This window comes from Neomonachus schauinslandi, chromosome 3, assembly GCF_002201575.2.
Source record: "Neomonachus schauinslandi chromosome 3, ASM220157v2, whole genome shotgun sequence".
NCBI lineage: Eukaryota > Metazoa > Chordata > Mammalia > Carnivora > Phocidae > Neomonachus > Neomonachus schauinslandi.
Genome location: NC_058405.1, coordinates 141,695,025 through 141,702,909, shown reverse-complemented (window position 1 = coordinate 141,702,909; position 7,885 = coordinate 141,695,025). Strand labels below are relative to the sequence as shown.

Genomic DNA, 7,885 nt, shown 5'->3' with positions numbered 1-7,885 from the left:
CAAGGCTCCAGCTGAGGCAGCCAAGGGGGTCACCAGACCCTGACCAAGGCAAGACACCAGCTTCAGCATCAATAGAAGATTCCATCAGAGAGTCAAGTAACTAGATAGATAATAAACGTCACAGATGATTACACAAATACCTTTGTACCCTTTGTCAGACTACCCCCGTACCCTATGGGATCACATAAATACCTATCCCTGCCAATACACAAACATATCAGGTATCGCCTTGGTGAAAGAGCAAGGAGAAGGAAAGTATACCTTAAAGTCTGAGCATGTACTTAAGATTAATCTAAAGAATAAATGTTTAAATTAGACCTAAGATACATTCGTTGATAAATTTAAGTTCTGCTTCTCCACAACTTTTCACCAGTCCACTTCCCCAAGAGTGAGGGCTCATGGGAAACACTGGACTAGTTATAGAAAATTAATAAGCTAAATTTCCTTCTTTCTTGATAGCACTAATGAAACTTGTGACTCTCCTACATATATATAAATAGCTCTTTTCAATTAGCAATAATCGCGCCTCGGATAAACCTCATTGGCTACGATACTGCCGCTGCGCGAAGCTATATAAAAAGCTCTTTTAAAGCAATGAAAGGAAAGGGTGCCTGGGTGGCTCAGTTGGTTAAGCGTCTGCCTTCGGCTCAGGTCATGATCCCAGGGTCCTGGGACCGAGTCCCGCATCGGGCTCCTAGCTCAGCAGGGAGTCTGCTTCTCCCTTTCCCTCTGAGCCCCCTCCCCTTCTTGTGCTCTCTCTCTCTCTAATGAATAAATTAAAAAATCTTTTTAAAAAAGCAAAAAAAGGAAAAATAGGCTAGGAACATAACTAACTCAAAAAGAATAGATTAAAAACCTACCGTGACACCAACAGTGAACTCTAATATAAACTATGGACTCTGGGTGATAATGATGTGTCAGTGTATGTTCATCATTGGGACAAATGTACCCACTCTAGTGGGGGATGTTGATAGTGACAGACATTATGTATATGTGGGGGCTGGGATATATGGGAAATTTCTTCCTCTCAATTTCACCGTGAACCTAAAACTGCTCTAAAAAATAAAGTCTAGGGGGGCCTGGGTAGCTCAGTTTGTTGGGTGTCTGACTCTTGGTTTCAGCTCAAGTCATGCTTTCAGAGTCATGGGATTGAGCCCCACCTAAGGCTCTGCACTCAGCAGAGACTGCTAGAGAGTCTCTCCCTTTCCATCTCCCTATCCCCTCCTCCTTGCCCCCCTGACATGCTCTCCCTCTCTCTCTAAAATAAATCTTTAAAAAAAAGTCTATTACAAAAACCATTCAACCTATTAGTAAAGAAATACACATGGCAACATGCTTTTTCTATCAAATTATTAAACATTTAGTTTTTAGGTGCTCTCTATTGGTGAAGGGGCAGGGCCACTGACTCTGGTATAAACTAGTAAGTGTCTGGAGGCAATTTAGCAGTATATTTTAAAAGCTTTAAAATTTCTTTTCTGGAATTTGTCTCAAGAAAATAATTAAGAAGCCATGTGACCACGTACTCATGAGACCTTCTTTCATTAACATTTATAACACTGGAAACAAGAAAACAAGAAGTGATTGATAAAATGTAGTTCTATAAATAGGATAATAAATTTAAAAATATTATAGAAGTATAGCTTTTGACAAGGAGAAGAGTTTCACAATATATTGTGGGGAGTTATAGAAAAACTACAAAAATGTATGGGCTTAAAAAAAACAATATTTAAAGTTAAATGGTGCAAAACAGGGCACCAAGGGATTAAGACTTTATTTTTTTATATAATGGAAAAGTGATATTTAAAATTTACTACCAATTTTTTAGCTTCAGTAATGATACTTCTCTTTTGATTGTTCTGGATGGAATAACTTTTGGAAGCCCTTTTAATTATTACAATCACTGAAGCAGTAATGGCTAATGTTAATTGAGCCCTCACTATGAACCAGGAACAATGTTAAACAGTATTCATACATTTAGTCCCCATAACTACATATGAGAAAGGTACAATTGTCATCAGCCCTGTTTTACTGATGGGGACAGCTGTTGGGTAAATTTCACAAGGTCATCAGCCAGCAAATGATAGAGCAGAGCTTTAAATGTGAGCTATCTGGATCCAGTGGTTGTTTATGTAACCATTATGCTACCCATCTTCCCTAGCAGAAACGTTCCTGCAAGACCAGTACCTAGCTAATGTTCAGAGGAAAAAATGATAATTAGGTATATTTGGTAAGGCAAGGCCCATCTCTGAGATGCTCTTGATTGGTGAAGCAGATGAGCCCCTTCCCCCAGGTATTCAATGATATCCACAAATTTACATAGGAGTCAAGATAATTTCTAGAAGAAAAAGGATCTATGTTAAAATTCAGTTCATTTTGTGATTCAAATATCTGCTCTTTTGAAGCAGGGGGCGCCCTGGCTGAGACCTGAATGGAAGAAAGAACAACTGGAATCTGGAAAAAAAAAACCTAGGAAGCTACAGTCTGCAGGTCTGGACTTAGGGTCTTCTCTCAACACTTGACCTATACCATCAGAAGAGACTTGGTTTTGCCAATAGTGTAAAGCTAATGCCTGATCCAGTCACTTGAGTACCTAGAAGTGTACCTTGAGAAGAAAAAAAAAAAATCCTCTGGGGCTTATCAGGTTGGGAGAGGGATGTCCATAACTGAACTTAACACCCAGGGAAGGTGCCTCCTTCTCATTCAAACCAAGGAAACGTTGTGTGAAGTAGGTACAGGGAGGCAAATGGGGCATGCCAAGGGCTGGCCAGAGTTCTGCATCAAGGTGAGATGCATGAGAGGATTCCTCCAGCTTGAGTCAAAAACATTGGAATTCTTGGCCAATCCCATAAAACATTAAGATGCAAAGCAAGACAAGGGTTCTATAACTATGGTCATGTGGAGGATTGGAAGTTCATAATTTTAATATTAGAGGAGACATGGCCTCAGTTTGATGTCACAGACTAGTCAGTCTTTTTTTTTTTTAAGATTTTATTTATTTGACAGAGAGAGACACAGCTTGAGAGGGAACACAAACAGGGGGAGTGGGAGAGGGAGAAGCAGGTTTCCCGCGGAGCAGGGAGTCTGATGCAGGGCTCGATCCCAGGACCCTGGGACTATGATGTGAGCCAAAGGCAGACACTTAACGACTGAGCCACCCAGGCACCCCCAGACTAGTCAGTTTTGAAGACATCTGGTTTATGTGCAGATTTGTGTTTGTGAGTTGGGAAGAGGGGCAGGTGTATATAAAAAACCTTATGAAAAAATAAATACCAATGCATTAAGCATAGCTATTGTTGGGTGGGTGGGATTCTCATTATTTGAAATATTCTTTTGTCTATATCTTCTGATATCAAGTATTGAGTTTTCAACAACAAAAAAGCAACTTTATTTTAGGGGGAGAAAAAACCCTGAGATTCCAATTAATGTTCATCTTGCTGATATTTAATTTTTTTACCGTGATTTTTAATAAAAGCAGGCACTTTGTAACTTATGCCTTCTCCAAAATGAACACGTTTTCATTTGTCCTTTGACAAGATTCACAATTGCAATGATCTTTTCTTTTTCAGCTCAGATGAATGTCTCCATTCAATGTATGTGACAGAAAATTCACAGAATTTTCTATAGAAGAAATATGTTTGGAGATTAAACGTAAAGTATTGTTCAGGTCATTAAAATTTTATCGTTTAGAGCTGGTGTTGTACTCTCAAATTGACAACAAAATGAAAAGATTAAATCAGATTTGTTAGACAATACTATTAAATGTGGGTTGCAAAATAACCTATAGCTTTCTCCAGACATGAAGTTGCTGCCAAATAACCAAGTTTCTGGGCAGGCAAGGCAATGAATGTAAATGAGAGAACTTTTATTCATGATACAATTTAGTGATGCGGCCTTCTTTCCTTTACTCTCAAAGAAAAATGTGAGAGGGATTTTAACATTCATCTGTCAATTGTAAATGTAGTAAACTTCTGCTGTCTCCAAGTTTTCTCTGCAGTGCCTACTGGGGAGAGGAAACACCGTAGCATTCAGTGACAGCACTCTTATTTCTCCCTTAACCATGTAACTCTTAGGACTTGATGTGCCCTACGATATCACTGCATTGGCAGCTGGTTAGTGGAGTCCATGGGATTTAGTGATACACTCAGAATAACCACGGTAGCAGGGTCCATAAGAGGAAATTACAGAATTAAGACATTTTACAACCGAAGGGACTTGAAAAATCAACTTATTCACATCTGTCATTTTACCATTGAAGAAACAACTGGAGACCTAGAGAGATCAAGGGTCACAAAGCTAATGATAAGCAATGCCAAGACTAGAATGCAGATCTTTTGTTCCCTAAACTAGTACATCTTTTTGAAGCCAAGTTTAACAATGTGCAAGGAAGGTTGCACCTTAGTTTCAATTTTTGGATTCAAAGGTGTCAAGAACCATTCTTTATCACCTCAAGATTCAATATTGAGCTATTTTTTTTCAAATAAAATTCCAGGTATATATTTTTATTCATTAATCAATTCATTCAATAATTTTAAGTTCCTCTCATGTGCCAGGCATTATGGAAATGGTATGATTACATAATGGGCCAGGGTTGTTCAGAGAAACAGAAGCAACAGGATATATGTATATAGAGAGATTTATTTTAAGGAATTGGTTCACCTGATTGTGGAGGCTTGGCAAACCCCAGTTCTGATGGAGGAGGCCAACAGACTGGAGACGAAGGGAAGAATTGCAAATTGAGTCTACAGGCAGTCTGCTGCCAGAATTCCTTCTTGCCCTGGAAGGTCAATCTTCATTCTAGTAAGGCCTTCAGCTGACTGGATAAAACTCATCCATCTATGGAGAGTGCTTTACTCAAAGTCCACAGATTTAAATGGTAATCTCATCCATAAAAGCACCTTCACAGAAACATTCAGAATAATGTTTGACCTAATATCTGGGCATCCTGGCCCAGTTAACTTGATACATAAAATTAACTACCATAAGCAAGGCCACAATTAGATCAGGAGCTGTCTTTAAACTGAAGTCAGGTTTGGCTTTAAATTACAAGAACACGTTTCTGGTTCCTTTATTACTGGTCATGCCTGACTGGATGACTTGTTGGTACACTCATTCTCTTGGGCCCACCAACACCAAGGATTAATTAGTCACTTTTATGCACACAGAAGAGTTGTAAAGAGCTGTAATTTTCTTTAATGTGTCTTTCCACAAAACTCCAGGAAAATCCGGGGACACATGGAAACTGGTATACAAAGACATAAAGCTCAGATCCTCCATTCCAAGCAGCACAAAATTATAATCCAGCAGGCCTTGTAAAATACCTTCCCAGCAGCAGGTATAGTGACTGACTCTTACTCCCCATATCAGACCTAGTCCTTGTATGGAAATCAGAGACTAATTTCTTGAGAGCATGGCTATTTAGTGTCCTCCAAAAAGGCCTGAAAGTATAAGACAAAGAACCCACTAGTACTCTTGATAAGATATGACGGGGAGGGAGGGAGGGTGAAGCTTTCCCTTCAGTAGCCTTGGTTTAATGACTTATAGGGAGGCACGGCCACTGGGTCAGACCACCTGTGGCTGGAAAGCAACCACACCTCAGATGAAAACAACTACTGGACAGCAGGGTAAAAAAGATGTGTATTTCTCTCCTTCAGCCTCCATCCACATAAGGAAAAGTTTGGGAGTCTAACTTCAAATCCAAATACTCCATTACACCAGGTCAATCATGTAAGTTCCTTCACAAGAGGTATTTAGGTGCTAAACTACCTTTAGCCTATTGAGGTGAAAATTTGACTTTAATTCCCAAGTAATGAATCATATTTGTCTTTAGAATATAAACTTCATGAAATATAAACCACATACTAAACTATATATTTCAAGATGTTTCTAGACTTTCAGAAATGCTAAACTGAACACAGATCAGTATCTGGTTTTGTGCCCTGTTAAGAATAATCTCCCCTCTTGGTTTGAAGAGCACAGCAAGTCACCCTGTTCAATATACTCCCTCAAGCAACATAAGAGAGTGTCATTATTCCCACTAAATTCTTTTGGTTGTTTTCAAGTTTATCAGAACCAAGATAGCCTAAGCATCATATGATCACTTTGAGCATTAGCAGTATAATAAAACAATAATTAGTTCTTCAAAATGACTTGTTGAAATAGTTTATCTTTCTTGATGATCTCCATTCATGAATAAAGAGACACTTTAGGATAACAAGTTGTTTTCAGTGCAGAAGATATCAAGATGAATAATAAACTGTCTGTAAAACCATCAAAACTCAGGAAAAAATTCCCAAATTAGTCTGAAAAATTGAATGCCTCAAACATCAGCTGGTGAGCCTTGAAAAAATATGTATTTCTATTAGTAAATCTGTAATAATTATCAGTTCTTAGTACTGATGTCTATCTTGTCAGAAGCAAGCCCATTTTAATACATTCAATTTTAATACATTCAATGAGTATGTTTTCATCACAATTCATTTCCACTAACATAAAAATGTCCTTCAAAATTTCCTTTTTTGGGGGGGTTATTATGGCACAAGTTCTCAGAAATATTAGGATGTTTTATCACTTTATTCCTGGAAGTTTAATCAGGACCATCGTGAATTAATATTTCTTACTTGAACTTGAATAATGAAGATAATGGACTTCTAAAAGTATGTACACATTGTCCATATACATCCATTAATAGAAGAAATTCCATTAGCATATAAATCTTTAAAAGTTTTGGAAATACTCAATTACTGACTAACATACCAATGATTGTAATTTGGGCTCAGTAGTTAAAGAAGACTGAGAAAAACATTTTAAAGATTCTGTTCAAAGAATAATGTGTGTAAACACAAAGGAAAGTTTAACTATGTACATAACAAAAGATGCATCCATTTAAAATTAATTTTGAGATTCCAATCTCACAGTGATTGCAGCAATGTTTTTAGTTTAATTTCAGATATAAATAAACTGAGCTACACTAAAATTTCACTTGAGCCAATGTTAAAGAAAAATTGCCATAAAGTTTGTATCTTTTTAAATATTTTAAATAAAACTACTTATAACTAGTTAAATGAGAGAAAATCTGAGATAAAGCTAGAAGTTCTGGTGTGCAAGATTTGACATTAATATCACTTGAGTAACTGTGAAACAAGAGTTAAAATTTTCCTCTGTGACTCGAGAGTGCCACTAGAGAATCATCCTAGAAATTAAAATACCATGTACCTAATCTAGACATCATCATGCTCTCATCTTTTTCCCATCTACATTGCATAGTTAAGTAGTCCTTCAAAAAGTGTAAGTACACTTAAATGTGTTTAAATCTTTCATTCTTAACACACACACACTCTTCTCACTCCCAGAACCTGACAATCCTCTTCAACTAGCGCCCTTAAAAGCCAGATTCAGAGTTGTTTATATCTTAACAAATATACCTCTTATTTTCTCCTCATCTCAATGCCCTCTGAATCCTGCCTCACGTTTTAATCATAAGTCTCATCAATTTTTACCAAGTTCTTTGTTTCTAAATCCAAGAAAATGGTTTGATTTGTCAGTGCCTGGTATTGCTGACCACTTCCTCCTGGAAAAACATTTGACTTCCATGACAATGTATTCTACTGGATTATCCCATCTATCCAGTTATTTATTAGTCTCACTGATACACTTTTAGGTCTCATATCTGTATTTTATTTTATTTTATGTTTAATAAACACTTACTGAAAAATACCATCTCACACTCATCTGCTAGAGGGAACGTCACTGAGAACTATGTAGCATCAACTAAATAACAGGGTTGACCTAAACTTAAAAAGCAATGGCCATGGCTTGGGGGTGAAGCACAGGAGCGATTGTGCCCTGGGTGTGGGCGTCCAGGGCCTGGCTACTGGGAAGCTGAGTC

At 37.6% G+C, this 7,885-nt stretch overlaps 1 pseudogene; it reads right to left on the bottom strand.

The window, feature by feature from the left end:
• Positions 1-412: 412 nt before the first annotated feature.
• Positions 413-571, bottom strand: LOC123324363 (annotated as a pseudogene).
• Positions 572-7,885: the final 7,314 nt, after the last annotated feature.